Here is a 12563-nt window from a genome sequence, read left to right on the forward strand (position 1 = left end):
CTGGGGCCATCTTAAGTGTGGGCATCATGAAGCCAGACTGTATGACTTCCTGGATTTCAGCCTTGCAGATCTCGCACATGCTCAGTGCTGCACAAGCAGTGTAATAGGTTTCAGATCAGGTTTCAATAGCGACGGGAGTGTCAGAGGAAGTTGACACTTCAGACTCCTGGAAAGTTACACCCACTACATTCCCAGGAGTCTGTGCGGTGTAGGTTAGGAAGCATTAAGCACCTAGGTGCAGGAAGTGGGAAGATTAACTATTCTGCCTAGCAACAACACTTTGAAGGCATCTAAAAAAAAAAAAAATTCTTAAAATGACATTTTTTTACTACTGATGTAATGTTATATTTATGGGTGAAACTCCGGTGTAATTTTGTCCATTGATATGCAATAGAAAAAACTCTCAGTGCGGCTAGATGTGCAAAACCTCCAACACCCTCAATGTGATTGTGACAGACATCAGTTGGAGACCTCCTCCCGACCTGCATTTCACCTGGAGCTGCCCCCTGACCCGTTTTGGCCTGCAGATGATCTGATCCGCAGCTGACCTCCTCCCGACCTGCATTTCAAGTGGAGCTGCCCTCCTGACCTGTTTTGGCCTGCAGATGATCTGATCCGCAGCTGACCTCCTCCCGACCTGCATTTCACCTGGAGCTGCCCTCCTGACCTGTTTTGATCTGCAGTTGACCTCTTTCTGACCTGCATTTGACCTCCTTTTGACTCACATTTGACCACCTTTTAAGATGCACCTACTCATTGACCTGTTTTCAGCTGAAGTTGACCTCCTTCTGACCTGCATTCCACCTGAAGTTGCCCTGCTGACCTGTTTTGGCCTGCAGATAATCTGATCCGCAGCTGACCTCCTCCTGACCTGCATTTTACCTGAATCTGCCATGCTGACCTGTTTTGATCTGCAGTTGACCTCCTTTTGACTCACATTTGACCACCTTTTAAGCTGCATCAAGCCATTGATCTGTTTTCAGCTGCAGTTGTCCTCAGTTTGGTCAATTTTGACCTGTAGTTAAGCTGTACAGTTGACTTCCTTTTGACGTGTGTTAAGGTGAAACCGACCTCCTATTGGACTTGTTTTGACCTGCAGATGACCTCCTTCTGACTTACATGTGACCACCTTCTAAGTTGCATCAACCCACTGACCTGTTTTGATCTACAGTTTACCTCCTTCTGACCTACATTCCACCTGAAGTTGCCCCTGCTGACCTGTTTTGGCCTGCAGATAATCTGATCCGCAGCTGACTGTGGAATGCACTACCAACTACATCCGACTGGAGTCGGACCACTTGGCCTTCAGGAGAAAGATTAAAACCCATCTCTTCTGAGGTCAAGGGGTTCCTTACCCATGAAATGGATACAGCGCCCAGAGGCGATTCAGTTTGCATGTGTTGCGCTTTACAAGTTTTTCACTCACTTCTGACCCGATTTGGTCTGAGGTTGTCCTCCTTTTGACCTGCAACTGACCTTCTTCTGACCCACATTTGACCACCTTCTAAGTTGCATCAACCCACTGACCTGTTTTCAGCTGCAGTGGTTTTCCCTTTTGGCCTGTTTTGACCTCCTAGCCTGTTTTGACCTGTAGTTGACCTGTTTTGTCTTGCAGTTGACCCGATTTGGTCTGAAGTTGTCCTTTTGACCTGCAACTGACCTTCTTCTGACCACCTTATAAGCTGCATCAACATGTTGATCCGTTTTCAGCTTGGCCTGTTCTGACCCGTGTTTAGCTGAAACTGACCTCCTATTGGACTGTTTTGACCTGCAGGTGCCTCCTTCTGACTCACATTTGACCACCTTTTAAGTTGCATTAAGCCACTGACCTGTTTTCAGCTGCAGTGGTTTTCTTTTTGGCCTGTTTTGACCTGTAGTTGACCAGTTTTGTCTTGCAGTTGACCTCCTTCTGACCCGAATTGGTCTGAGGTTGTCCTCCTTTTGACCTGCAACTGACCTTCTTTTTTTTTTTTTTTTTGCCACTTCAGACTTCACCACAGCGAGAGACTTGCTCATGATTTTATTCATAATTCCGTCTCTACATCTGGTTTAGCATCATTTGTGGTATATTTCTTTTGCAAGTTTTTATACTTGTTATTGTTTTTATTTTATTTATTTGTTTATTTTTATATTTTCCATTTTTTTTTTCTCACCGTTTAGAACTCACTCTTTTATAGTAAGTACGGAATTTTTAAAAGATTTTATCTGCGTGACAAAAAAAAAATACCCAGCACCCCATCTCCCCCCTCCCTAACTAAATCCCCTCTCCCCCCCCCCCCCTCCCTGGACCATCCCACGACTCCACTATAAGAATTCATTCTCTTAATTGAAAAATACGTTCCTATTCCTCTCTCAGGTTTTCTGCGAACCTCCAGGACTTTTTAAATTCCAGCCAGGGTACCCATAAATCCTTTTCCCCTTCCTTATGTTTATAGCTCCCGTATTTTAATTTCTCTCTCCTATAAGTGTCCTCTACGGAGTCGATCCACTCCCACACTTGCGGACTTTTCGCGTCTCTCCATTTTAGGGGAATCAATCGTTTCGCTGCGTTCAGCAAATGAGGGATCAGTGAACCCTTGTACTCCTTCTCTGGAATCTCCCCCCCATGAAAGAGAACTACCCATGGGTTATCTTCCACTTCTTTTTTTGTTATTACCTTTATCAGGGACAAGATTTTTTTCCAATAGGCTTTAATTTTCAGGCAGTCCCACCAAAGGTGTGCCATTGTTCCTCTTGACTCACAACCTCTCCAGCATTTCTCTGACTCTCCCCCTCTGAATTTTGCCATTTTATCTGGGGTGGCGTACCACCTCGTCAAACATTTGTAGTTCATCTCGGCAGTTCTTACATCTACTGCCGAGGTGTGAGTCATTTTCAGGATTCTTCCTATGGTCGTTTTCCCCCTTGGGACCCCTAAGTCTGTTTCCCAATTTTGGATGTATTTTAGCGTGTCCAACTCTTCCGTTTTCTGCAAGTAATTATAGATTTTAGATATATTTCCTTTTGAGCTTTCGATGCAACACAATTGTTCCAATAAGGTGTAATCCTCTTGTGACCTCAAAGGGTGTGGTAGGCGTTTAACGAATGAGACTAACTGCAAGTATCTCCACTCGTCGAGCGCCCTAATTCCAATCCTATATTTAATATCGTGAAGTGTCCTAATTTTGCCATCTAGTGTTAAATCTTTTAACTGTGTTCTATTTGTGATCCAATTTCCCCCTACTTCTTTTGTCCCTGGAATGAAATATTCATTTTCTTTTAAATCAATAAAGGGTGAGTTGAATTCTGTTTTTAATTGTTTGTGAAGTCTATCCCAGATCCTCCATGCATTATGAGTAATTGTGTGTGTTGAGGAGTGTAAGAATCTGTGTTGTGGTGGATTCCAAATTAATCTCCCTAACTGTGCCCTCGCTAATGTGCATTCAATATTTATCCATCTTTTGTCCTGGGATTCTTTAGCCCATTCTATAACCCGTGAGAGAACCGAAGCATTATAATACAATCTGATGTCGGGTACAGCTAAGCCTCCCTTTTTCTTGGTCCGTTTTAGGATTTGAGCAGACACCCTGTGTTTTTTATTATTCCAAATATAGTACATTATGAGGGAGTTAATTATTTTGATGAATGACGGTGGTAGGTATATTGGGACCATTTGAAACTTGTATAGAATTTTTGGGATGAGAACCATTTTTACTACATTTATCCTCCCGAACCACGAAATTGGTCTATTAAATATGTTTTTAATTTCACTTTTTATTTCGTTGAGCAGGGGGATAAAGTTTATTCTATATATTTTCTTTATGGAATTTGCCAGTTTTATTCCCAGATATTTTATTTCTTTTTGCCATTTAAAATTATATTTCTTCCGCAGATATTGTTCTTCTTCTTTAAGAATGTTGATATTTAGGATCTCCGTCTTTTCTGTATTCATTTTAAAGTTTGACACCTCACCATATTGTTTTAAGGTGGCTATTAACTTCGGGAGAGTGACTCTTGGGCTGCTTATATAGAATAGAATGTCGTCTGCGAAGGCGGATAATTTGTGCTCATCTTCTCCAACCTCTATTCCATATATTTCTGGATTTTGTCGGACCATTGCCAGCAGGGGTTCCAATGATAAGACAAAAAGAAGAGGGGACAGGGGACAACCCTGCCTGGTTCCATTTCTCATCTCGAAGGGTGCGGATAAAGATCCATTGATCTTGATCCTAGCACATGGGTGGAAATAGAGCGTTTTGATCCATTTGATCATCCTTGGGCCAATTCCTATACATTCTAGTGTTTGTATCAGGAACCCCCAGTCTACCCTATCAAACGCTTTCTCAGCGTCTACTGACAGGAATAGACCGGGGGTCCCTCTTTCTTTGATCTGCTCCATGAGGAGAAGTGCCCTAACCCCATTGTCCTTTCCCTCCCTCCCAGGTATGAAACCAACCTGGTCTGGGTGGACAATGGCAGTCATCACCCCCCTCATTCGTTCGGCCAAAATTTTTGCATACAGTTTGGTATCTGCATTCAGGAGTGAGATAGGTCGGAACCCTGAACAATTCGTATTGTCCTTTCCCTCTTTTTTAATGACAGTGATCGTAGCTGTTAATGCCTCTCTGCTCATCTCATAGTCTCGCCCCAACCCATTGAAATATTGACATAGTCTAGGGACTAAGATAGTACTAAACCTTTGTATATAGGCCGACGTGAAGCCATCTGGTCCCGGGCTTTTCCCATTGGGAGTATTTTTTAAGACCTTACTTATCTCCTGTTCAGTAATACTTTCCTCCATTCTTTCTATCTCATACTCTTCTATCTTCGGTAGATTAGTTTGCCGTAATACTTCCCTGATCTTATCCTTTTTTTCGGCAGGGTCCCTCATCTTCTGTTGGACATTGTATAGTTTTTCATAATAGCTTCTAAAAGATTCTGCAATTTTATTTGTCGCGTATACTAAGTCCCCATCCCCATTCCTGATTTTTTCGATAAAGTTTCTGGTTTTCTTTTTTCTTACCATTCTGGCCAAGTTTTTACTAGGTTTATTTCCCCAGACATATCTTCCACTCTCTACCCTGTCTATGAAATTCTTGGTTTCTTGCCCTTCTTCTGACCCACATTTGACCACCGTATAAGCTGCATCAATATGTTGATCCATTTTTGGCTTGACCTGTTTTGACCTGTAGTCAAACTGTACAGTTGATATCCTTCTGACCTGTGTTTAGCTGAAACAGACCTCCTTTCGGACTGTTTTGACCTGCAGATGACCTCCTTCTGACTCACATTTGACCACCTTCTGTTGCATCAACCCACTGACCTGTTTTCAGCTGCAGTGGTTTTCCTTTTGGCCTGTTTTCACCTGTAGTTGACCAGTTTTGTCTTGCAGTTGACCTCCTTTTGACCTAAATTGGTCTGAGGTTGTCCTCCTTTTGACCTGCAACTGACATTCTTCTGACCCACATTTGACCACCTTATAAGCTGCACAAATATGTTGATCCATTTTTGGCTTGACCTATTTTGACCTGTAGTCAAGCTGTACAGTTGACTTCCTTCTGACCTGTGTTTAGCTGAAACTGCCCTCCTTTTGACCTGCAACTGACCTTCTTCTGACCCACAATTGACCACGTTATACGCTGCATCAACATGTTGATCCATATTCAGCTTGGCCTGTTTTGACCTGTAGTTGACCTCCTAGCCTGTTTTGACCTGTAGTTGACCTCCTAGCCTGTTTTGACTTGTAGTTGACCTGTTGTCTTGCTGTTGACCCCCATCTGACCTGTTTAGCTCTGCAGTTGACCTCCTGACCTGCAATTTACCTGAAGTTGCCCTCCTGACCTGTTTTGAGCTGCAGTTCGCCTCCTTCTGACTTGTTTTGACCTGCACTTGAGCTCTTTCAGACTTGCATTTGACCTCCTTTTGATTCACATTTGACCACCTTCTAAGCTGCATCAACCCATTGACCTGTTTTCAGTTGCAGTTGTCCTCCGTTTGGCCCGTTTTGACCTGTAGTTGACCTCCTAGCCTGTTTTGTAATGTTACCTGTAGGTCTGCAGTTCACCTCCTTCTGACCTGTTTTGATCTGCAGTTCACCTCCTTCTGACTTGTTTTGACCTGCACTCATATGACGTCCAGCAGGATAACATGCTGGCGCGCGCTCGCGAGTGTGGCGTGTCAATCTGACACGCCGCATCTCCGATCGTGGTAGGAAGCTTCTGTCAGAGGCTTCTTACCATGTGATCAGCTGTGACCAATCACAGCTGATCATAGTGTGAACCAGTAAGTGCCGGTAAACTTCATTCCTTGGTTTGCGATGACAGGGAGAGCCGATCGGTGCCGATCGACGGTTCTCCCTGTCAGGAGGGGGGGGGGGGTCTGTGCTGATAATCAGCACATCCCCATCAGATGTGGAAAAAAGGTACCAAGTCAGTGCCCCCTCAGGATCGCCTATCAGTGCCCAAGTGCCAGTGCCAATTAGTGCCCACCACAGTGCCAGTCAGTGCTAATCACATTGCCAATAAATGCCCTACAGTAACATCTGTCAAAACCTCATCATCAGTGCTGCCCATCAGTGTCACCTGCCAGTGCCACCTGTCAGTGCCAATCAGTACCACCTGTCAGTGCCGCCCATCAGTGAAGCCTGTCAGTGCCCATCAGTGACGCCTGTCAGTGCCCATCAGTGACGCCTGTCAGTGCCCATCAGTGACACCTGTCAGTGCTGCCTATCAGTGCCCATCAATTCTTTTTTTTTTTTTTGAATCAAAAGGTTTTTATTGCTCATAAAACATACTGTTACAGGAATACGATAAACAGAATGACATCTTGCATCAATACATTTTAGTCTATTACAACAGAATTGCTGGTCATACATCATAGACTTTACTACACAACAGTGCTCACATGTCCTATGCCACTAAACCCCACCAAGTAGCCTAGTTTGAACCAATTCCAAAGGGCTTAGGCCAGGTATCGCAAGCCAGGGATCCCAAAGTTTAAGGAACTTCCCTGCGTTACCTCTATGCTGGTAGATAAATTTCTCCATTATCAGTGTCTTACCCATATGCTGGACCCAGGTCTTTAGCAAAGGCGCCTCCCTTGATTTCCAATGTATGAGAATGAGCTTTCTTGCCTGAAATAGAGCTCTAGCGAATGCCACCCTGATGCCTTCCTCCTCAATCACCCCCTCCAGGACACCTAGTAGGCAATGGAGCGGCTCCATAGGGACGTTGGTCTGGAACACCGAATTCAGCGTAGCCAGAACCTCAGTCCAGTATCTGTGTAACTTGGGGCACCGCCAGAGCAGGTGAATCAGATCCCCCTGAGCCGCCCTACAGCGACCACATAGCGGATCCGGAGATCTGCCCATTCTAAAAAGTTTGACCGGGGTGAAGTGCACCCTTAACAGTATGTAGAGCTGGGAGACTCTCTGTGATACATTTAGTGAACAGGTATTAACGGCCTGCAGCGCCTCCTCCCATGCCTCACCCTCCAGGGGTCCCAAGTCTGTCTCCCACTGTTCCGCCACCTTCATCGGGTACCCCTCAAGGAATGACGCCAAAAGCATGCCGTAGCATTGCGATATCATGCCCCTGGTGTCCTGCGCGGAACTTAACATTCGGAAAACGGGTGTGGGGGACTGAACCCACTCTACAGCTACCCCCTGGGCCTGCACTGCGTGCTGCAGCCCATCAATTCTACATATCAGTGCCTCCTCATCAGTGCCCATCAGTGCCATCTTATCAGTGCTCATGAGTGCCGCCTCATCTGTGCCCGTCAGTGAAGGAGAAAACATTTTATAAAACTAAGAAAAACATTTTTTTTCTTCAAAAACTTCGGTCTTTTTAGTTTGTTTAGCTAAAAATAAAAACCACAGAGGTGATCAAATACCACCAAAAGAAAGCGCTATTTGTGGGAAGAAAATTATAAAAATTAAGTTTGGGTACAGTGTTGTATGACCGCGCAATTGTCATTCAAAGTGCGACAGCGCTGAAAGCTGAAAACTGTCCTGGGCAGGAAGGGGCAAGGGGAAAGTGTCTGGTATTGATGTTTAAACTTCCATCTTTAAAATAATAAAACTCTGCGTCACTATGTGTGGTGTAGAGTTGCCAAACCAATGTGATATACACTCACAGGCTTGGTAACTCAAATTGGTAATCAGTCAATCACATTGCAGCAATTCAATACATTTAGACATCTAGACGCGGTGAAGACAATTTGCTGAACTGAGGATCCAAATGGGGGAAAAAAGGGCATTTAAGTGACTTTGAACATGGCATGGTTGTTGGTACCAGACGGGCTGGGATTTTTACAAACAACCATCGCTCGGGTTTACAGAGAATGGTCCGAAAAAGAGAAAATATCCAGTGAACGGCAATTGTGTGGAGTAAAATGCCAGGTTTATATCAGAGGAGAATGGACAGACTGGTTGGAGATGATAGAAAGGCAACAGTAACCCAAATAACCACCAATTTCATCCAAGGTATGCAGAATACCATTTCTGAACACACAACACATTGAACCTTGAAGCCAATGGGCTACAGCAGCAGAAGACCACACCGGGTGCCACTCCTGTCAGCTAAGAACAGGAAACTGAGGCTACAATTCTCACAGGATCACCAAAATTGGTCAATAGAAGATTGGAAAAACGTTGCCTGGTCTGATTTCAGATGGTGGGGTCAGAATTTGGCATAAACAACATCAAAGCATGGATCCATCCTGCCTTGTATCAACGTTTCAGGCTGGTGGCGGTGTAATGGTGTGGGGGATATTTTCTTGGCACACTTTGGGCCCCTTATTATTGTTGACCATGTCCATCCCTTTATGGGTACAGTGTCCCCATCTTCTGATGGATCCTTCTAGAAGGATAATGCACCAGGTCACAAAACATATCTAGGCCTCGCCGTCCACCCTCTCATAGCTAGGCCTCGCCGTCCACCCTCTCATAGCTGGGCCTCGCCGTCCACCCTCTCATAGCTGGGCCCCGCCGTCCACCCTCTCATAGCTGGGCCTCGCCGTCCACCCTCTCATAGCTGGGCCTCGCCGCCCACCCTCTCATAGCTGGGCCTCGCCGCCCACCCTCTCATAGCTGGGCCTCGCCGTCCACCCTCTCATAGCTGGGCCTCGCCGTCCACCCTCTCATAGCTGGGCCTCGCCGTCCACCCTCTCATAGCTGGGCCTCGCCGTCCACCCTCTCATAGCTGGGCCTCGCCGTCCCCTCATAGCTGGGCCTCGCCGTCCACCCTCTCATAGCTGGGCCTCGCCGTCCACCCTCTCATAGCTGGGCCTCGCCGTCCACCCTCTCATAGCTGGGCCTCGCCGTCCACCCTCTCATAGCTGGGCCTCGCCGCCCACCCTCTCATAGCTGGGCCTCGCCGCCCACCCTCTCATAGCTGGGCCTCGCCGCCCACCCTCTCATAGCTGGGCCTCGCCGCCCACCCTCTCATAGCTGGGCCTCGCCGCCCACCCTCTCATAGCTGGGCCTCGCCGCCCACCCTCTCATAGCTGGGCCTCGCCGCCCACCCTCTCATAGCTGGGCCTCGCCGCCCACCCTCTCATAGCTGGGCCTCGCCGCCCACCCTCTCATAGCTGGGCCTCGCCGCCCACCCTCTCATATCTAGGCCTCGCCGTCCACCCTCTCATAGCTAGGCCTCGCCGTCCATCCTCTCATATCTAGGCCTCGCTGTCCATCTTTTAATATCTAGGCCTCGCTGTCAAAGTACTGAAGACAGAGACAGCCGGGAAACCAACATTTTCAGAAGGTGGTTGGTGATGGTGGACTATACCTCTCTCCCAGCCTGGGTTTTCTCTAAAAGTCCCCGCTTACCATATAAAAAGTTGGATGTTTGATGCCCCGTCAATAAAAAATCCAATTGTGATTAGATCACAGACAGGCAGCTGGGCAGAGGAGGCCTCCGATGAAGTGTGGAGTAAAATAATGATCTTGGTCACACAAAACAAGCCTCTGTGCGGTTGTCAGGCGAGGGTTGGCCAGGCGCTGCGATGTGTCCGCACACCATTCAGAAGGGTGATAAAAAGGCCATTACCCATTTAGTAGGAAGCTCTTTAACCTCGGTGGCAGGGGGACGGTGGAGTGTTACCCCGCTGATTTCATGATTACATGAAGACAGAGGAAGCGAGAAGACATCAGAGTGTTTTCACACATCCAATACACAACTCTGCACACAAGAGTACGCCATCCCCAGGCTGAGCACAGCGCATAGAACCAATAAAAGCATTAATTATCTCATAGGGTCTATTATCCATGTTCTCAGAGAATGAACAAACCACAATTTGTGAATGCACCTTGACATGGCGCCATTTACTACACATATTACAAAATATACAGTATGTGCAAATCAGTTTTTATTGGAGTGGCACAGGCACATGCGTACTTTTACAAACAATGGCCCGGATTCAGCTAGAATTGCGCTATTTTTACGGAGGCGCAGGGCAACGTTTTTGCCCTGCGCCCCCGCATTTTTTTTGCGCTGCCCTCGATTCACGGAGCAGAAGCTCCGTAAATTGCGCGGGCGCGCCGGCAAAATGCCCGGCGCAAGCGCGCGAAATTTAAATGATCCCGTAGGGGGCGGGAATCATTTAAATTAGGCGCGTTCCCGCGCCGATCGTAGAGCGCATGCTCCGTCGGGAAACTTTCCCGACGTGCATTGCGGCAAATGACGTCGCAAGGACGTCATTTGCTTCAAAGTTAACGTGAATGGCGTCCAGCGCCATTCACGATTCACTTATGCAAACTACGTAAAATTCAAATTTCGCGACGCGGGAACGACGGGTATACGTAACATTGGCTGCCCCTGCTAATAGCAGGGGCAGCCTTACGCAAAAACTGCCGTACGGAAACGACGTAAATTGCGTACGCAGGGCTCGCGCAACGTTGTGAATCGGTGTTAGTATGCAATTTGCATACTATACGCTGAGCACAACGGGAACGCCACCTAGCGGCCATCGCAAGAATGCAGCCTAAGATATGCGGGCATAAGAGCCTTATGCCGCGCAGATCTTAGGCTGCAGTCGGCGTAACGATGTTCCTGAATCAGGAGCACTCGTTACGCCGGGGCAAGTAAGCAATTGCGCTGTGTAACCTATGGTTACACAGGCGCAATTGCTTCTTGAATCCACCCCAATGTAAATTGCGGTGTATTGTCCGAACCGAGAGACATACTTCCAGTACTTGCACAAACCTGAGCATGCCTACGGGCCTACAACCACGGACCCAAGCTGTCTGCATCCAGGGGCATACAGCTTTATACATGCGTGGGTTGATGCAAGTACCAGAGGCGGTGAGCATTTTTAAAGTGAGTTAACATCAGTCAGAACTGTGTTTCACGTCGGCAGTACGCATATAAGCGGCTTTAACGGTGAGCGGCCGCATATATGCACACCAGAATGTAAACAGAGCTGTAGGGTTGCACCAATACCGGGTTTTTATCGGCGAGTATGAATACCCATACTTTTGGTGACGTACTCGCCAATACCGGTACTTTGCAGTGCGATTTGCGTCAATACAAAAAAAAAAAAACATGCAAATCGCACTGCAAAGAATCGCGTGCAATTTCCCCTACTGTTCCTGTGTGTATAGAAGGGAAAAGCGTCATCTGGTGGGCGGTTTAGAACTCACAGTGCACACATCTGGCCACATGCAAAATAATCTACACAAGTGTCCCCGGTACACCGATGATAGCAAATCAGGGCCGCTGGCAGTGATGTATTATGGCCTAGGCCGACAAGGTCCAGGCCTAGGGCGGCACTTTGTGGGGGGCGGCAAAATCGCATCCCACCCTGCCCCCCTGTCCTCATCCCACCCTGCCCCCCTGTCCTCATCCCACCCTGCCCCCCTGTCCTCATCCCACCCTGCCCCCATGTCCTCATCCCACCCTGCCCCCATGTCCTCATCCCACCCTGCCCCCATGTCCTCATCCCACCCTGCCCCCATGTCCTCATCCCACCCTGCCCCCATGTCCTCATCCCACCCTGCCCCCATGTCCTCATCCCACCCTGCCCCCTTGTCCTCATCCCACCCTGCCCCCTTGTCCTCATCTCACCCTGCCCCCCTGTCCTCATCCCACCCTGCCCCCCTGTCCTCATCCCACCCTGCCCCCCTGTCCTCATCCCACCCTGTCCCCATGTCCTCATCCCACCCTGTCCCCATGTCCTCATCCCACCCTGTCCTCATCCCATGAAAATTACAGGGCGGGTCTTAAAAAGGAAGGGGTGCGTCATATATAAAGTAGGTGGTGCGCGAGTTTCACCAGGCCTAGGGCGGCACAAAACCTAAATACACCCCTGGCCGCTGGAGGTGCTCAAAGGGCTGGAGGATAAGTTCCGGGACCCCGTGGGTATAGGGCAGAAGCAATGTCAGCTTGGGGGCAGACCATCACTACATCTCCTCCACAGGGCCAGTGCTACCACTAGGCAAACTAGGCAGCCCCCTAGGGTGCCTAGCCACTGATGTTCCTACTCTCTGCAGAAAGTAACTAAGTCTCAGCATAAGCAGGCTGCCGCCATTCCGTTCGCACATTAGTGTCAGAGGCACAGCGGCGGTGGAGAACTGTGTCTGTGTCCCG

The 12563-nt window shown here is 47.9% G+C and overlaps 1 protein-coding gene across 2 annotated transcripts in view; it reads right to left on the reverse strand.

Annotated features, from left to right (window-relative positions):
* Positions 1 to 12563, reverse strand: part of SFXN5 (sideroflexin 5) — a 354774-nt gene that overhangs the window by 261637 nt on the left and 80574 nt on the right. The window lies entirely within an intron of this gene.

This window comes from Rana temporaria, chromosome 1 (assembly GCF_905171775.1).
Source record: "Rana temporaria chromosome 1, aRanTem1.1, whole genome shotgun sequence".
Lineage (NCBI taxonomy): Eukaryota > Metazoa > Chordata > Amphibia > Anura > Ranidae > Rana > Rana temporaria.